The sequence below is a fragment of the Chamaea fasciata genome, unplaced genomic scaffold (assembly GCF_029207755.1).
Source record: "Chamaea fasciata isolate MVZ Bird 193981 ecotype frontalis unplaced genomic scaffold, bChaFas1.0.hap1 SCAF_2, whole genome shotgun sequence".
Lineage (NCBI taxonomy): Eukaryota > Metazoa > Chordata > Aves > Passeriformes > Sylviidae > Chamaea > Chamaea fasciata.
Window position 1 is genome coordinate 81,885,014 of NW_027094087.1, and position 19,329 is coordinate 81,904,342.

At 40.0% G+C, this 19,329-nt stretch overlaps 1 protein-coding gene across 2 annotated transcripts in view; it reads left to right on the forward strand.

The window, feature by feature from the left end:
* The first annotated feature begins 1,088 nt into the window (after positions 1-1,088).
* The window catches only part of P2RY8 (P2Y receptor family member 8), a 33,932-nt gene continuing 15,691 nt past the window's right edge, over positions 1,089-19,329 (forward strand). Inside the window, exons 1-2 of one of the 2 annotated variants that reach the window (XM_066176475.1) lie at positions 1,089-1,169; positions 4,745-4,830. The gene's annotated coding sequence lies outside the window, so the exon portion shown is untranslated. Of the gene's footprint in view, positions 1,170-1,632; positions 1,809-4,744; positions 4,831-19,329 lie in introns of those variants that run through there. The other variant, XM_066176476.1, reaches the window with a different exon arrangement.

Genomic DNA, 19,329 nt, shown 5'->3' on the forward strand with positions numbered 1-19,329 from the left:
GGCTGCAGATCAGCCTCATCAGTGTCTTGTGGGAGCATGCCTCTTAAGTCTTTGTTACTGGAAATAATCATTAGGAAAAAAAAAGGTAAAACTCAACTTGCAGAGACTAAGGATTTTTTTGGCAGCTTTTATAAATTCTTGATTGCATAAAACGTCATGCAAGCATATATATCTATATAGCAGAAGAAACTCTTATTTGGATATTAAAACTCCCAAATAAAGAACCTTGCAAAGATCTTTTCTTTTCCACTGCCTAAATTCAAGAGTGCCTTGAATTACAAACTCTGGTGTAAACATCTACAGTGCAAATGCCCAGAGCTAGATAAGACAACACCATCCCTGTCTCAGAAAACCCTAAAATGGGGATTCTCCACAGGCTCAGAAGCCCAGGTGCCACCTTGGCTTCTGTACAGAGGTGTCCACTCTCCAGAAGTAGCTTGTGCTCTTGTGAGCAGCTGGTTTTTAATAGCTTTCAGGCTAGTCGGTGTTTATAGGCTCAATCTCAGAAATGCCTTTTAATCAAACAGATACATTTAGGAGAGGGAAAGAGGTTTTTAGGCATAGAGGGGTTTTATGTGCAGAGGACTAACTCCTGATGCTCCAGGATACCTGACTTTCAGCTAGAGACCCTCTGTGTTTAAAAGTATCATTCACTATATGTATATAAAATGCTTGTCTAGGCTGCAATGGATGCCACTCCTTCAAATAATCTAGTTTTTTACCTTGCTCTCTTGGGCACCACAACACTGAATTCTTGCTGAGAATATTGCTTGACTGCTCTAAACCTCTTCTATGAGAGCTGGGAGGTCAAATCATTACTCTCGGCCATTTCCGCACTTCATTACATAAGCATCACTCAACAGTAGTAAAATGTACTTGGTCACAGTTATGCAGAAAATACTGCAGTTTTTTCTCTTCCATGGAGGTGATCAGAGTCTTCTCCTCTGGCCACCTGCACAATATCAGTGCAAAACTAAAATTGTGTAGGACAGAGCATTCGTTACCAAACTGAAGTGGAAGTGTACTTGAAAGACATCGAAGTGAGGAAGGAGTTAATCATCTCAAAATAGTCATTTCCTGAGTCCTCTGGCTGGATGAGTAAAAACTTTCAACTATTTCTTCTGTGTCATTTAGGAGGCTTTCAAGGTGCACTCTACCTCTCAGACCAGGTAAGGAGTACAGCTTTTCACTTTTTCATTGTTTATTCATAATAGTTTTTCAGAGGAGCCAGACTCAGTCAAGACTGATTTTTTCTCCCTCCTATTATTTACATCTGAAGTGAGAAGAAAGTTCATTGCAATCCAAGAAGTACATGTGTCTCTTTGTGCCAGATGACTGTGAGCTGTAGAAATAACAGAAAATGGTATGGGTTAGTAATAGAACAAAGATAATTAAGAAATTTTGTTGCACATATTTAGAAGTCAAACTTATTACAGCAAATACTGCAGCAAAAGAGAAAGAAAACTCATTGCCAGTTTTAAGGAGTTCATTCTGCAAGAACCACTAACAAAATAAGGAGTTCTCAGGTGCACAGTTTGCTTTAGTGAAGAGAGTAGTAAAAAATCATAGTGTGTCTTCAACTCGGATTTTAAAATAAAAAGAGGAAGAATGACCTTCTACATACTGGGGGACAGTAAAAAAAAATCAAACCCAGATAATTTTGGACCAGTTTTAGTTGTAAATCTGGACTTGGTATCTATCTTTAGCTATTGCAGAGTCATGTACTGTACTCATCCTGAGACTGCTCTGGAGGTTTGCAACAGCCCAACACACACACAGAAGTGACTGTGGAACAATATCATAAAAAGGTACAATTTCATCAGGGTCTTTTGCTGCATAAAAGCTGAACTCAGACAGACGGGCACCAGAAGGAAGTCTCGTAAGACTGTGCACTTTTGCCTACGGCATTTGTTGCCTCTTAATAGATAAGGAGAGAGTTTATTTGTGTGAAAACCTTTTGGTTTTGTTTAATAGTTCAGAAACAAGCATAAAATAGCCATCTGTTATGGGGCAGTTATTGTAATAATGTCCTGTCATTGTGTCACCATACAAAAAGAGAAATTGTACGTGCCGTGCTGATCCCTGAGTGAAATCATACGTTGGTATGGCATTTGTGGTTTTTTTAAGATGCAGGGGTTTTTTGGCATTTGTGGGTTTCTAAGTCTTTGCTTGTAATCAGTTTTAATGGTTGGGCATTGACTTTGAATGTTTGGTTTAAACACTTTCTGGATTTTATACATAGTAGTCAGGAGAATCTAGTTAGGACTTTTAACAGACACAAAATTTCCATCTATGTTAGGACTTCATTCCGAAATCATTTCCACTTTACTTGTGAAATTGCTGTTAGAGTAGCAATTGGACCTCTGTAATTATTTTCCCCCTTGACAGACTCAATGATCCACTTGAAGTTTTGTCACTGCATCTACAGATGAGGAATTCATATGAATCCCAGCTGGTGCCAGACTCGTGGCCTGGTTTTTGCAGCTCCCCAGAGTAGGCAATCCAATCAAGAACCCCAGTCTTCCCTTGCAAACATCTGTGTCAGTTTAGAAACAACCAAAGAGCATGTCACCATTCTGCTAGGGAAGAGACTATGGCATGGGTAAAAGCATTTGCATCAGCCTTGTCTTCTCAGTTTGAACATCAATGCTAAGCAATTTGCTGTTACTTACAGGTCTGAATGGCCTTAGTTGGTAAATACTTGCAGCCTATGCCATAGTTCGCTGGAGGAAAGCTGGCTGAGGTGTCCCTACCATCCTGCAGTCACATTTCCCTGTTACTGAATAGGCACAGCTCAAGGGAAAGTGTTCAGCAGCTTTGTGTGGGAAGAGCAAACAGAACCCAAGCATCCCCTGTCACCAACCAGCATCTTACCCACTGCCTGTGCATTCACCTTCTGTCTCGCAGCGTAGGTTTGGATTCAACTCAGATGTGTCTGCCTGTCCAGATAATTAGGCTTTCAGTGATGACTGTTAGTGCATGATTTAAAATGTTTGCTCTCAGTGCCCTCTTTCAGCACCAGTATCTTTGTCTGATGTGAGAAAGGGTGCAGTTCTCTGTCAGAGGCTGACATACAATATGCGTAGCGGTTAAGTGTAACAGCACTGAAAATAAACAAATACTAGAAAGGTCGTTCCTTGTAGGGTTATTTTGGTCTGCCACAGTAACTGCCGCACTCTGGTCAAGCGGCCAGAGGGGAGAAACCCAGACACAACTCAGCTGCAACAAGTTATTTTGTGGTAGACTCCCCTGTCCCGCTCGACAATGAAGGCACACCAAGACTGTGTCACCACGAGTCTAAAATATGCGCTGGTGTTTCGCACATATATTGCCACTTAAAAACTTTACTTCCCATTTTCATAGTTTCCAGATAAAAAGTTGTTTTGAAACAGAAGATCAGGGGGCTTTGCTGCTGAAAACTTATGTTTGCAAAGCTTTCAGTTGCACAGAGCAGAAGTTTTCTTATCAGGCATATTTATTGATAGTTTCATGCTCTTCACAGAGTGCAAAAGGAGATTGAAAATGTAGCTCTCCTCTGAAAAACGACATTACAGAAATGACATCACAGTTTGGACCTTGACTACTGCCTCCAGAATTTCTGGATTAAATTAGCTCTGTTTATAATTAAATGTCTGTTGGATTGTTCTTTTGGCTTGATTATTCTTACTGCCAGCTCTCAAATGGGAAAGTCAAGCTGGTGTTCCTCTTGGGCTTACTATATATACACCGGAAACCTGAGAGGGACTCAGCCTGAGGTTAAGGTTGTTATTTAAAACAGATTAAAAATGGGTAATATAACCCAATTTTTGTCTAAATTTAGTTGCTAATCAATCTGAAATATCCCACAGGATTAATTTTATACACCTTTGAATCCAGTAATGTCAGTTTGATCCAGTCCCTTTTCATATATTTTTGACTGGAGGCATTCTGTGCCTATGGAAATTTTCCATTGGTAATCTTATTTTTCAGTGTTGATGAATATTTGACTAAAGCTAAATTCTCAGACAAAGACAGAGAGAAATCTGTGTATGCTTCATGCAATGGCTCAATAATTAAATAGAGGGCTTTAGCTGTCATTGATATCCTAACAGAGAGATTCTGCCTTTTTGCACACAGACTGATGAGGGTCCAAGGATTGTTCAGGCTGGGGCCAGGGATCTGTAAGCTTGGTCATCAGGAGCTGCACATTTTTGTCAGATTTTCACACTACTGCATGAAGAATTCAGGCCCAGCAGCTGGTGAATTGAAAATCCTTGCTATCCCAACTGCTGACTAAATCTTGAACAGAAATTACACCTTGCTATGGTCATGAAGAAGCAGCTAGGGCTACTTACTGTGAGATACACTGCACCTGATTCACGTCTGCAAAAATGAGAAGGGAAAATAGCAAACCAACAAGAAGTTTGTGCTCTTTTATCTTTTTTTGATCTTCAGATGCCTATATTCTGAAGCTTTAGTAGCCCTGCACAGGTATGTTTTACAGCTAGTGAACCACATATTTAAGGCTGTGAAAGAAAATAGAAAATGTTATCAGTGCTTGTCACTGTGTCACGGTTTGTAATTATCTTTAGATATTTTTGATTTTGTGTTGTTTTGTTTTGGGGTTTTTTGGGGTTTTTTTTGTTTTTGATTTTGTTGGGGGGGGGTGTTTGTTTGTTTGGTTGGTTTTGTTTTGTCTTGGTTTTTTTGTTTGGTTGGGGTTTTTTTAATTCTTTAAAGATTTCTTCTTTGCTCCTTTCTGCAGATCTCCCTCATAGAGGAAATCTGATCTGCTGCAGCACGGAAACATCAGCGGTGAAATGGCGAGACAAATTCCTTAGGGAGCTGCCTGTAAGTCTGGTCAACATTTAAGATGAAAAGTTTTGCATTTTCTTTGGCAGGATGTTACATGCAGAGTTTAGCTGTATGAGGCAATTGCTGAGGCAATAAGGGAATATTCAGGAACACAAGCTTTGAGTAGGTGAGTAAGCACAAAGGCAGAAATAATCTTGTTAAGACTTTTTCTTTCTTCACTGCCCCGCATCCCCCCAACTTCTAAAAAACATGATTGGTCCTCGAGACTCACTAAATCATGTCCAATTGAAATCCTGTTCTCCCAGAATCCTGGACACACTGAATAGACCCCACTTTAGCGCTACAATGGTCTGCAGTTGAAAGTTGTGAGAATAAGCCTCTTTTGTACTTTCATCACTTCACCTTGTGACAGTCCAGTAGTGCAGGGATCAGAGAGAAATTCCCCTGGAACACAGATAGTGGTGAGGGATAGGGTAGGAAACTGTGACTAAGTAAGCGCTGAAATGGTGAGGATGAGACAAAAAAAAAAAAAAAAAAAAAAAAAAAAAAAAAAAAAAAAAAAAAAAAAAGAGAGAGAGAGAGAGAGAGAGAGAGAGAAAACTGGTACTAGGGACTCAGAGGGTGGGATCTGGACAGCAGTTAACAGGAGGAAGAGAGACTTTGGGTTACATGCTGCTGCTGATGGAAGTGGATTTGTAGAGGATAGTAAGGTGTGATTCTTTCAGCTCTTTCCCCCAAATACTCTGGAGAAACCCCTGAAATAGCCAGGTCTTAGAAACATAGAAGTAAATCTTGGAGGCAGCACGGGTGTGTCTGCACCCTCTAGTGGGTTACACAGAAAATGGTTTTACCCAGCAGTAACTTTTCATTTGCTGGGACCAGTCATATCCTGATCATTAGCATATTTGACACACCTGTAGTAACTGTTCTCAGCCTCTTTAACACGATGGCTGTATCCAAACTTCTTTTCTGGGATGGTCTTTTGTCTATCATAACTCCTGAACTATACAAGAAGTTGATTGTGGCTCAGAGTTTTTTGAGGGAGCATTAGTTGATATGAGACAAAATCATGCCAGAACTGTAACAGCCCAAGCAATTGAATTTCATGATCTGAGAGCTGTTCTGACAGTGTTAAATTTACTAATTTTGGCATATTTTACATGTAGCAAAATCTCCCTTGTACAGGTGGTATAATCCTTAGATTTCTAAGGGTAAATATTACATAATAATACTTCAGCACAAAAAAATCAATGAACAACCTGTTTAGTAGGAGACCATTTCCTGTCTCACTGTTCATCTCTCCTCTACTTGCTGCTGGAGGACACATGCTGACTGAGATGTAGAACCACAGACAAAAGCAAAACAACCTTGTGATTTTAGTTAGTGACTGAGTAATGTTCTGGGAAATATGATCCTGCCACTGATTCTACCTGAAAGGAGATGCTGAGAAAAGCTTTTGTGATGCTGAGAAAAGGTAACCTTCTTAAGAAAAGGATACATGTGAAATGCCTGAAATGGAGCTAGGATGGAACTTCAGAGCTTCAGCTCTGAACAGGGAAAATTCTGATGCAGACTACTGAGGAATCATACCATAGTAGTTGCTTCATATAACAAGATAGCAGTACTTAAGATACTTAGAGACAAATATAGAGAAGATATCCATTAACAACTGTAGAACAAATGGATTTTGACAGGACTGAGGGAGCTGATATGGTGCCACCAAGGAGAATGCTAAAGAACGTGAGTGAAACTGTTTCTTCTTTACAAATGCAAGTACTTGGTTTTCAAAAGGTCAAAGAGTAGGAAATAGTGTAACTCCTCCTCTAGAGCACGCTCTTAGGAGGAAGAGCATGCACACTCAACTCAGTCTTTGGAAAGTTTTAAAGCCTTATCCACCTCTTTCCTTACTGGCTAGGTAGTATGCTAGGACTATGGTCTGGGCTGAATTGCACCCAGCCAGCACAAGCTGGAACAGCAAGCAAGAGAACAAAAGAGGTCAAAAGCCTGAAATACCATTCAGCTAAAACGCTAAAGACCTTATCTCTAGTCTTGTTTTCAGAGACACTGTTTCACAGTAATCACTGGAAAACTCCAAAGGCCAAACTAAAGAGTAGATTCCAGGTCATGTGCACTTACCTGATGGCTGCCTTTGTCACCAGACTAGAGAATCTCTTGCCCTCCTTCATGGTGATTTCATATTTCCCTGAGTTGTTGTATTGATAATTCTTTAGTGTACATCTCTGATGTGAAAGATGGGCAGTAACCAGAAGCTTTGTGGCTAAAGCAATCTCCACCTCAGATAATTTGTCCCGTGGTCAGACTTGGAGGGCAGCTTAAGGCATCTATTTCCTCAAATTAATCAGTGCTTTATCATTCAGACAGGGAAGGGAAGTGTTTTTCTTCTATCAACCATCTTAAAAATTGTAGCAAATTATATTTAGGCCCCAGAAAGAAAAGGCAACAGGGAATTTTAACAGAAGGAACTTTGGCAAAGAGGTTCAAGACTCAGGTCTCCCTGTAGTTGCCCTGTGAGAGTATGTTCTGTGAGACTCACTTTTTTTTTCCCAATTTTTCATGTTTTTAATGCACTGGATGACCTATGTGTGTGGCATGTGAAGAGTGCTGACTTCACACTGTTCCTTATCATTTTTCTGACTATTTCAGACCCTGTTCTGGGACACCTAGGCCTTCACTGGTGCCTTCATCCTTCCACTCTTGTGATGCTTATCTTCCAGAGCTTGAAATTCTGTTTCAGATCTGGTTTCAAGGGGTTTAGCTTTCAGAAACAGGCACCAGCTCTGAGTTCCGAGTTTTCAAATGCTTATTAAAAGATATCTGGATCTGACTTGCAGAGTATTGAGTACTCATGAATCCAGGTATGGTCAATATAATTGTGGCTTTGAAAAAGTAACATTTTATTTAATGCCAAATGCTCTTAGAAATCAGGTTCTAGGCAGGGCTTTCAGTCTTCACTTTCCTTTTTGTGATATGCAGTTAAATAATCTTTATATTAGAGGAAGGCTGCAAATAAGAAATTTGTAGGTGTTGCCGAAGCACTTTGATGCTACAACACTGGATACCATAAAAATGCCCAAAAATAAGTTGTTTTGTATTTAGGACAAGAGTTTGAACAGCGCATTGTACTTACAGTATAGTGTAATTTATTGAACAATCAGGAGAAAAATGTCTAAATTTTTCTGATAGTGTATTTTGGCTTTGGAAAACTGCTGGTTTTTCCAACAGAAATCAAGTGGAAGAGGGCAAGCTTAAACATGTCCATTTTCCAGCCTGTGACCTGTAGAGTTTCTTTGCAACTGGGCTGATTTCCTGTCTTCAGCTTGTTGACTTCCACCATTTCACTAGTAGGATCATTCAGCTAAAAAGCAACCAGGGGAACCTGCTGATGAAATTCTGCTCTTAAGATATACAGCTATTTATTTATTCGGGCTGCTAGAATTGTAACCTCCCTAAGACAAGTAGGCATTGTGAGAATTCTAACATGGAAGGAAAAGACAAGACATTTTCATAAGGGATACCTTCCATTGCCCTCAATCACATGTCTGCAAAGCTCCTGACCTCAGTTACAGAGTGTTTAAATCCCCAGTGCACTGATCAGAGCTGTTGGGATATTTAGAAATGCATAGTTAGTCAAAAAGTTTGCAACCTATCCATGATTGCAGCTAACAGAAGTTGGCTGCTATCACATGAATGTGAGACTGAGTTAAACAGAAGCAATATCAAGACCTTAAGCTGGACTAAACGCTGCCTTGCACATTGCATGCAACATCTCCTTATCAGCCCAATTTGTGACCTAAGTCTGTATATCCCTGGCAAAGAAAATCACTGGAACCCAGTCTTTCACAGGAAAATGTTCCTTCTTGGTGACCAATTTTTGCCATAGGACATAAATATATAATTAACACATCTAAGAGGATGAAGAATGAAATTTCCTGTTACATATCTGGCTTTTGCAACCTCAGCAATTCCCAGCAGAGCAGATACATAATCTTAAAATCCGGTCTTGGTGGATAAAATAGCCTCACGAACTCATCACTGAGATCTTCTATGGTGAAGTGCATGTTAAATGTTTGACATTTAAAACTATATATACTTGTGGAAATTATTTTTTAAGCTTTTTAAATGAAATGTTTTTCACCAACAGCTCTTCTCTGAGAAACAATAGGGCACGGCACAGTTTTACATGTGGCTAAACATAGGCTGATAGGTTTGTTCAACTCACATGTCTGTTTCTGCTAATGTTGATGGGTTGAGTGCATAATTACCCCCACATGAGAGGGGCAGAGATCATAGCCAATTTGGATATCAATAACAAATATGATTGGTCTACCCTGGGCTTGGAAATGTTACACTGAATGGGGTGGATTCTCAGCACCTCTCAGTTTTTGCTGCTGCAGTACTGCAGAAACCAACTGCAAACTCCCACAGCAGTGCCTGGGAATCGCTTTTGTTAAATGTGGAACACCAGCAAGTGGAAAGACTTTTGCTATGCCAGTTAGCAGCAGGAAGGCAGAGAGAGAAAGAAATCAATCATTTTACAGAAAAATCAGTTCCTTTGGTTGTGCCTATTTTTTTGACTGCTCTAACTTGTCTTTGGGACTACTGTAGTCATGAGTGTAGGAGGAAAAAGAGGTGGTCAGAAACAGAATTATTTAGGTTGGAGAATACCTTCAAGGTCATTGAATCCAAACCTTAACCCAGCACTGCCAAGTCTGCTGCTAAACCATGTCCTGAAGTGTCACATCTACATATCTTTTAAATACCTCCAGGGATGGTGACTCCACCATTTCCCTGGGCAGCCTGTTCCCATGCCTGACAACCCTTTCCGTGAAGGCATTTTCCTATTATTCAATCTAAACCTCACTTAGTGCAACCTGAGGCCATTTCCTTTTCTCCTATCAGTTACCTGGGAGAAGAGACCAACCCCCACCTGGCTCCAACCTCCTTTCAGGTGGTTGTAGAGAGTGATAAGTTCCCCTCTTTTCTTCAAACTCAACATGCCCAGCACCCCCAGCTGCTCTTAGTAAGACTTGTGCTCCAGACTCCATTGTCCTTCTCTTTACAATCTTCAGCACCTCAAAGTCTTTCTTGCAGTAAGGGGCCCAAAACTGAAAATCTTTGCCATCTTCAAAAGTGCATGTGGTCACCTGGAGATTTATTTCAAGTTTGAAATAAAAACCTCAGTGTTGCAGCTTGCCATTGCCAATGATTTTGTTGTTCACACCAACATGCTACAAGAGCTGTAAATGGTCCCCTGCCCACACCTGCCACAGTAAAATAAAAAAGTCCACACTCTCAATGTATCATCAGCCTAAACTTTTCTAGTAAGTCCGAAGAAAATAAGTAGGGGTATGTTCACAAAGAACCGACCCAAAATTCAAAGTCTTCCTGGTGTTAGAAATAAAGTCATGCTTATATATTAAAGATATTTTAGTGTCCAGCTATAGGCCCAAGACCACTGAATGCTAAATGCTTTCACTTCCTTCAATGGAAGATAAATATATGGTTCATTCATAAACTGGGTCTGTCATATGTTAGGTCAAGCAGGACTTGGTGTACCATTTGCAGACTGATATTTGTGTACACAAGAAATACTTTGTCTTCTATTCTGAGCTACATTTTCCTTGTTTAGACCCTAGACAGAAAAAAAGGGGTGGGTGAAAGGCATTTTGAACAGTTAGGGTGAGACGGTGACACTCTCCTGTAAGGAGAGATAACACCAACGTGTGTGCATCCAGTGGCTCTGGAGACAGTAGAAAACACCAGTCTATTTTCTTATTGTGACTTACAAGGGATTAATATATAATGAGTATTATCTTTATTGCCATTGCACACATTACAAACTTCTCCTGAGTTACTATGGCCATTACATACAGAAAACCATATGCAGTTGCACTAATCAGGGAAAGGAACTAAAAATCATTAGGTGGAATTATAAATGTCTGAATTCCAGGCTTTCATCCAGTTGGCCAAATAATTTATGCAATGCTCAGAAACTTAGTTGATCTTGAGACTTTCACCCTTTAGCAGTCAATTCAGTTTTTGAGAGAGAGAGGCAAAATATAGACTCATGTTTATGGATCAAAGATCCTTTTCAAACAGAGCTGGACAGCAGCTGGGCTCTTTGAGTTTTAAATTCTTGCTTCTATGTTAACGATCAAGTGAACAAGTGTTTGATGCCTGTTTTGGCTGACTGTTGCCCAGGACTACCACATTCCCTTGTGGATTCTCTCGTATCACATCCTTCTCCTACAGATGAGGCTACATGCTCACCCACAGACTTCATTTGTCTGATAAGAAAGTGTACTGAAATACCAGAGTCTTTCGCATCTAAATCCAAGCAGCCCACCTGGTTCCTGTGAATAGCATTCAATTCATGGAAATAATTGCCTGGCCCAGCATCTCGGTGCAGGTTCTCTCTATTATCTCCACCATGCTCCACAGGGCCCTGGCCCTCAACTTCCATTTCTGCAGCCCAGGGTCACTGTGCCCTTTTGCTTTCTTCTGGGAGGAAGACAATAGATTCAGGCTGAGCTTTCTGCATGGACATTATTGTCTCAACGCTCTCCTCCTCCTCCAGAGAAATGTGCTGCAGAGACTTTTTGGGGCTTATTTCCTTTTTTGAGATCTGAGCCAAAGCTTAAGTCTCTTGATGTGTAGCCATCAAAGGCATCAAAGATAAATAACTCACAGCAGTGCTGATAAATATATATCTTGCAGACTGTTACTCACTACCTTATTGTTTCATGCACAGTGTTAAATGGGATTATATGGAAGCAGAAAGTTAAGCTTGCAGCAATTAAACTTCTAAATAGTTTTGAACATCAAGATTAAATGTTTTAAATTTTATCTAATTATTTTATATTTATTTTATTGACATTTATTTCACTTATGAAATTAATTAGTCCTAAATCATCCTTAATCTAAATCCTTTCCACAACAACTCACATTGGTGAGAAATTATGCCATAGATTTTGGCAAAGTGCTACATACAGACAGTTGAAAACAACAGCACTTTTTTGAATACATTTGCAACTTGTCTTATGCATTTTTTTTATACATTAGGGCTACAAAGATTGTATTCATGCTAAATCACGACTGTCAATCATGACAAATGACAAGAGTATTTCCCCAGTGGAGAAACAGCCAAATATGGTACAATTTTTTAAAATCAACAGCATTCTCAGGTCAGAATTACAGAGTATGTAAATATTCTTTGCAAATCAGTTTGTATTTATCTTTTTTGACACTGACAGTCCCAGTGTCCTTTGTGACAAACCCCACAAAGGATTTTAATGTGCTTGCACTGTTTTATATACTTTTGATCCACTTGATCTCAAATTAAATAACTAGATAGAAAAAAATTGTGCTACCCTACACTGTAAAGGTTTGGAAACCAACCTCTCTTCTCCTTATTAGAAATAATTCCTTCACTTCATGTTTTGGTCTGGGTGAGTGAGAAAACTGTGCTTGTTTATTTGGCTAAAAGTGTAATGTTTCCATTTCTAAAGTTCTTGTTGCAGTTTCCACTAGTTATGAACACCCACACCCCCAGGAAAAGAAAAAAAAAAAAAAGAAAAAAAAAAAAAAAGAAAAAAAAAAAAAAACCCAAACAAACAACAAAAAAAAAACCCCAACAAAAAAACCCCCACCCAGTCGGGGGCTCCTCTGTGTTTTTATACACCATTTAAAATGTTATCAAAAATTTCTTAACTTTCTTCTTTGCTTAAAAGCAGATTGTTTCAACCACTACTTCCTTATTCATCCCCCCTTCCTCTTAACTCTTTAATAGAGAATCTCTACGTGTGCTTTACTTCTTCATTTACAGTCTATGAATAAATCAATCTGTGCATCCTTCCAATTAACTGGGATTATGAAAGCCAAGCAAACTTTAGGGTAGCTTTTCATCAGAACAGCAAGAGAGAGTTAAAGAGTTTGCAACAGCTTTTTAGGAATGGGGAGAGAGATGGTGTCTGTCTCTTACCACTGAAAATCTTATAGTCTGCTCATTCATCCTTCTGACAGAGTTTTATTTTGCCAGCCTGCATCACAGATAGCATTGTATTGTCACCACACAACACTAAAAATGACTTGATCAACTGCTGCTTTCCTCAAACCTTGTCCTTCACAGTGATGTACCCACATACTCACTGTTAGGAGTTAGTCATGCCAGCAGTGACAGGATGTCACGAGAGATAACTGAGGTCTCGTACTGGTGCAAGAAGGTGTGTATAAATCTCCTCCATATATGTCCTGTGAGCCTCGTTCTGTTAAAAAAACATTGGGTTGGTCCTTGCTTTGAGGCCAACCTGAGCCTTGCTGTAGCTCCGTGAGCACGGCTTTCATTCTCACCGGAGTCTTTTTCTCTGGCCTGGCTTCCTAAGTATTTCCCTGTGTAATTGCCCCCCTTGGCAGGAAAATGTAGTCAGTGTAAGTATGGGATCTTTATACTGGTCTTCTCCCATTCCAGCCAGAAAGGGGGAATGTGTAAAGGATCTTAGCAAGATGTAGAGCAAGTAAATACCTATACCCATGTAGGCTGAAACTCATCATCATGAGATCATCCATCTAAACAACACAGGAAATCAGGGATTTTTGTTCAACAAGAAGCAGCCCTACTTCACCCCTGCCTGTCACAGGGGGAAAAGATACATGAACACTCAGCCAGGTGATTTGCAGTGAAAGCATCACAACCCACCCACCAAACTCACCCTCATCCACTTCCACAAGTACCTTATATCTGCCTGTGCGAACGGCACAAAAATGTGAAGTTGAGTCAGGTAGCTTTTCTATGCTGAATGTCTTTTCTAGTCTGCTGGGACAGGATATCTGTTCTCAAAGTGTTTAGCAAGACATTTTAACTCCATGATCTGGAAGACTGATTGAGTGGCAGTACATTCTGGAAGATCTGCCAGGGTTCTTGAACTATAGAAAAGCAACTGAGACTGCAATAAAAGCAGAAAAGGCAAGTATTTTTATTTGACTGCCACTGACTATTACAATAGAGGATAAAGACTATCATCCAGTGTGGCACCATACTCACCAATGGATGATTTATCTAGGAGGATAAGAGATTCTTCTGCAAAAGGAGCATAATCCCAGGAGGCAGAGCAAAGCAAATGTGCATTTGTGACTCACATTATATGCCTAGAATTAGGCCTCTGCATGTTCACATGCCTGACCTACTTGCTGGGATCCACTCCAATCCTACACTGAAGAAGAAAACTTTCATCACAGGTGTAATTTCCAATTTCTGACCTTTATGCTAGCACTGAAAAAGGCTTTGTGAGCCCATATACTCTTTTGTTGTCACTAAGTGCTAAAACTCAATACTGAGGTCTTCAGCTGCTCAGCTTTTGCTAGAGGTGTCATTATCAAAACTATGAACCCCAGTCACTAAGCCTATATATCCTAATACCCAGCTTAGGCTGAAGGCCTGAAATGAACAACAGTTGTTGAGTTGGGGGAAGACTGTTCCTTGTGCTGCACCAGTTTGAGAACCCAGTATACCATAAATTGCCAAAACACTTATTAGAGTACATCCTCCATGGGATACAGAAAGAAGCCAGATGCCATGTCCCCTTTAGTTCTGTGGATACAGAAAGAAGCAAGATGTCAATGCCATGTGCCTTTTAGTCCCGTGGATACTTAGGGCACTCCCTACCGACTGTGGATGTTTACCTGGCCTGATTGGAACCAAGCATTCTTGCAAAAATGCATTAATCATATCATAATGTTATTTACCTACAACTTTACTTCTGCAGTTCAATTTGTTCCAGGTTGCATGGTGCCACTGGGATATAAATTCCATGGGTAAGAAAAAAACTGTAGTGTTTGTTTAGTAGTTGAAAGGAGAAGATATCCAAAATGCATTTCCTATTTCAATGTCATTTATATATTATCTGTGAAGTAAATAGTAAATCCTACTGCTTGATGGGGTGTATAGATTTAAATCTCATCACTCTGAAGAGAGAAAAAAATTAATATCTCCCACATCCCCATTGTATGATATTTAGGAAGTGTGAATAATACTCATGCTGCTGGTTTGGATACTTCTGGGTTTTATGAGATAAGACAGAGGCAGACATCTCACTGCAGCAGAAATTTAAGGGGTAATACGTGGTTGTATCTACAGGTCTGCTTGAAACCCTCCACAAAGTGTCAAAAATTGAAGCTTTCTCAGAGACTAAGGTGTTTCTGTCTAGGTCTTTCTTGCTGCTCAGCGTCCTGGTTTTCTGTATCTCATGGTAAAATAGCTAATTATGAGCTGATGAGGTGGGGACATCTCAGATGGGGCCATGGAAGCTCCTTGGCAGACAGGTGTAGAAACTTAAATTTCTACAACACGAGGCAGAGTAGGTGGGGATGGTGCTGCACTGGGCTCTCTCCGTGGATTTACATTCTGTTTTAACTCTACTAGGTACTTGCTGCTCTCCTGTGTCTCTTTCTTTTATTTTTTTCTTTGTGATTGAGCAAATCTAACCACTATCTCTTTTTACACCCAGTTTCTAAAGAAAGTATTTTGTCTGGTTTTCAGCTGAACTGTTGCTTCACTAGTAACAAGAGCAAGACATCAGAAATTCAGCATCCAAAACAGAACACTGATTCTGTAATATGAGGTTTTTAGTCATTTAAGAACCAGAGACTGTTATAGCACCCTGCAGTGTGTGGAGATTTTTCCTTTTAGGACATTATTATTTATTATTTCTACATTATTATACATATTATTTATTATTTATATATTATTATATTTCATGAAGAAAAAATATCCACTACCTCTAAAGCATTACTTTTTTTATTTTGATAATTGATTTAGGATGTCTCATTATGTCATCATTTGAAGTTCAAGGAAGTGCTCAATTTCAAAAGCCATTTAAAATGTTCTCCTTATAACTTTTGTAGCATTTACAAAGCAAGACACTAATATTCCTTGAACCATCAACAGCAAAGTAACTGTTGTGCAAGAAATATTAGTATTATTTAAAGAAAAAACTAAATCAGAGTAGGAAAGTGACTTTTCAGAAGGCATTGAGCAAGTGAGAGAGAGCACTGGAGTTTTAGACGTTCTGCCTGTCATCCTCAAGAACACACCTACAGTCTTGTCAACTCTTGTTAATCCAGTCAACCTTCAGAAGAGACCTGATTCTTAATCATCTACCTCTTGTAATTGCAAGGAGGCATTTTTACCAAGAGATACAAAGAAGTCATTAACATTTTCATCTCCTTATTGACATGGCTCTCTGCAGGAGCAATAATGAGGGAGTTAACTGTGAGTGTTGCCTTCAGTCCACTTAATCCAGCATTTTAGAAGTGGTTTTGGAGTGCCAGATCCTTTTACACAGGCATGTCCATTAAGGTGACTTCTTACTCTAATCTAGAATGTCATGTTGCTTTGGATATCGTGGCACTGTGGGGAGGCCACTGACATACTGGTCAAAGTATTGTGGCTACATTCTCATTGATAGTTTTGGCAGCAGGAGACAAGTTTGCATTTGCTTTTGCTTTAGCAGAAGAGTCCAGGGAAACTAGTCAGGAATGCCACTGCTAAGGACTGATTCCTAAAATATTTAGATGCCTTCTGAGCACCTAAGGTAAAATCAGCATATTTTTCAAATATTTTGCATCAGGTGTGTAAAGAAATGGGAAAAAAATTCCCCAGAAAAAACTTCTATTAACACAAATGGCAATGGCAAGGTGTTGGCATGTGACGCGACCTAAAAATAGGGGACTCATATAAACACATGTTCAGACTAAAAAGTACTCTGTCTTGTGATCAGTGTGACCATTTCAAAATATTTCCTGTTGTAATTGTATAACCTTTAAAAAGAAAGGATAAGTTTGAGCTGGTGAATTGCTAGGTCTTTTCTTTCTACTGGTCTTGGTAAAAAAAAAAGGATAGATTTTTTTTTACATTAAAGAAACAGGTAAACAAAACTAAATGACAAGCCTTGAGGGTTTTGTGTAGGTTAGTTTACATCGTGCTCTAAATGAATGCTCTAAAAGCTATCAACCCACGCAGTACAAACACAGGTAACTTTTTACACATAGTTTATAGTACATCTGAGAAGTATCTATAGAGATGGTGTGGGAGTGAAGGGAGGGCTGAACTGAGGAAACTGCTTTTGAAAGTTGTTTTTTTGTGTGTGCAATTTTTTTTAAAGAATTTCAGAGAATGGAAAGAGGAACCTGTACCGAGCAGCTAGGCCTAACTTGTAAGAAACTTTCCCCACATCGTGTGGTGAAACATCTTTTATCGCTGCACTCTTATCTTTAGTATGTTGGTACTATGGTTTGCTCACCTGCATGGACAAAGACAAATGGATGGATGGGGCTAGAAGGGATTCTGAGAATTTATTTTGCTTTTCAAGGTTCTTTTAAGAAAATGTAATGCATAACCTTTATTAAACCACAAACCTCAAGAAAATGGATTTATTTGAAATCTTAAAACTCCTTTCCTTTTTTTTCTCTCTCTTTCTCTGTATATTTGTATGATGATAAGGCAATGTAAGAGAGATAAGCACACAGAGAAGAAGAAAGGAAACTAAAGTTGCTCTCCTGAAATGTACATTGCCTTTAGGTTTTTAGAAAGGTCTTTCTGAGATGTTAGAATAAAAAGGACTTGGGTCTATTTCCATCAGTTCCCTGAAAGAGCTTCAAAACACTGGCACTTTCATTCATTTGCTTGCCAAACCACATTAACACCCCCCCCACCCCCCCCACCCCCCCCCCCGTGCTCAGTGACTGTCACAAGCATGGGTGACTTCACCTCCCATGCCCCACCCAGCCTCTCCACTGCTGAGCTGATGCCACATGCACATGCAAAAGATGCACGTGCACATGCACAGTAGGAGATGCTGGCTGGATGCCATGTGCACTTGCAGAAGGTGGGCCAAGGTTCCAGGGGATTTCAGCAGGGCTGGGGAGAACACAGTCTTGGCAGCTCTGTGGGAAAACCCCGTGATGGCTCTGAGCCCCTGAACTTCTCATAAGCAAGCACAAGCAATGAGTCCCAAAACTCGGACTAAAGCTGGGAACTAAGTAATAGTAAAAAATAGATAACCTCCACTATTCTCAGAAAGAGAAGTGAGAAAGTAGCTGGTGCTGGTGTTTCTTCACTGTGAGCTGGGGAGCAGGCTGCGTTTTCAAAGGGCCTGTCCTGTTTCTACTCCGAGGTAGCTGAGGGCATCCTTGGGGTTTCAGAAGTGCAGGTGGCTGCTGTGGTGGCTGGGGTCACATCTCAGCCATTGCCAAAGCATCAGGTGTCTGCAGCAAAGGAGCTTCTAGTGGCAATTCTTCTTCACGATCTATGGCACCACGACAGAGTGAAAAAGAGAACCAAAACTTTTTGATAGGGAAGCCCTCATGAGAGCTGAGGTTTCAAGCTTGCCATTTGCTAATGATTCTCAGTTAAGCAGCTGAAGTTGTAGAAATTTATTTGCAATAGCTGATAGGCCAAAGCTCTTTGGCATCTTGACTGGGAGGGAGGAGACTCAAGGTGAGTGCTCCTGCCACTGTGGAGACTCAGGATAGCAAAGGCCTGAGCTGAAAGCTGCTAATCCTCATCTTGTGAGGAGCTCCTCACCGGGTCTTGAACAGCTGATTTCCACACGGAATCACATTTGACTTGCCTGAAGACACACATCGCCAGAGTGCATTTTCCTAGTTTGGTTAGGGGTACTTGAAAGGTTTTGTTTTGCTCTCACAGCTGGTTTTTCTATCCCAAGCACATTGCTGCCACATGTACTATCCCCATTATGTGATTGATGATGCAGTCCTCAGTAACAGCCTTCAGCCCATGGAAATTCAGTCTTGTGTTGATGCAACTGAATTGTTTACTGGGTGTGACACAAAGCTTCCAAGTAATGCAATAGTAACCATCCTTAAGCAGCATGGCCCATTTTGGCAGGGCTGTATTAGTGTGTGCCTTGGCCATACCATTCCTAACAGTCACTTTCTGTCATCAGACTTCTCAGATGCCTAAATTAAGTCACATTCCCAGCTGAAAACCAGGGCAATCAGCCTCAGCATTTTTATACTTTACATTTAACTGTTTTTTTTATGTATCTGGGGTTTTTTGTGGCTCACTGTTTTATGTGATGTGCTTCACACACCTCACACGTAGTAACTGTTTGACTGGTTCCTTCCTGGACTTTATTAACACCTTTTCCTGTCCTTTTTATTAAGACTGCAGAGGATTTAATACTATTCACACCACTAAATACGTGTCATCCTGAACTACACACTTTTCTGTGCCAGTTGACTCTCTCTAATTTTTAGTTTAAAAACTATAACAATAATTTTCAGTAACAGAAACATTGCCCTATTTTAATTTAGGTCAAACCATATTTTCCTGATGGCACCATCTGCTCCAAACATTTCCTTTATTCTTAAGTGCATCTATATAATTTTTCTAAGCATCTGTTGTCAAGTTACACACTGAAAGTGCATGCAGGAATGTGGTAATATTTCTGAACACATCACTTAGAGGGCTCCTAACAGCCCTAATTTTGTCTCCAA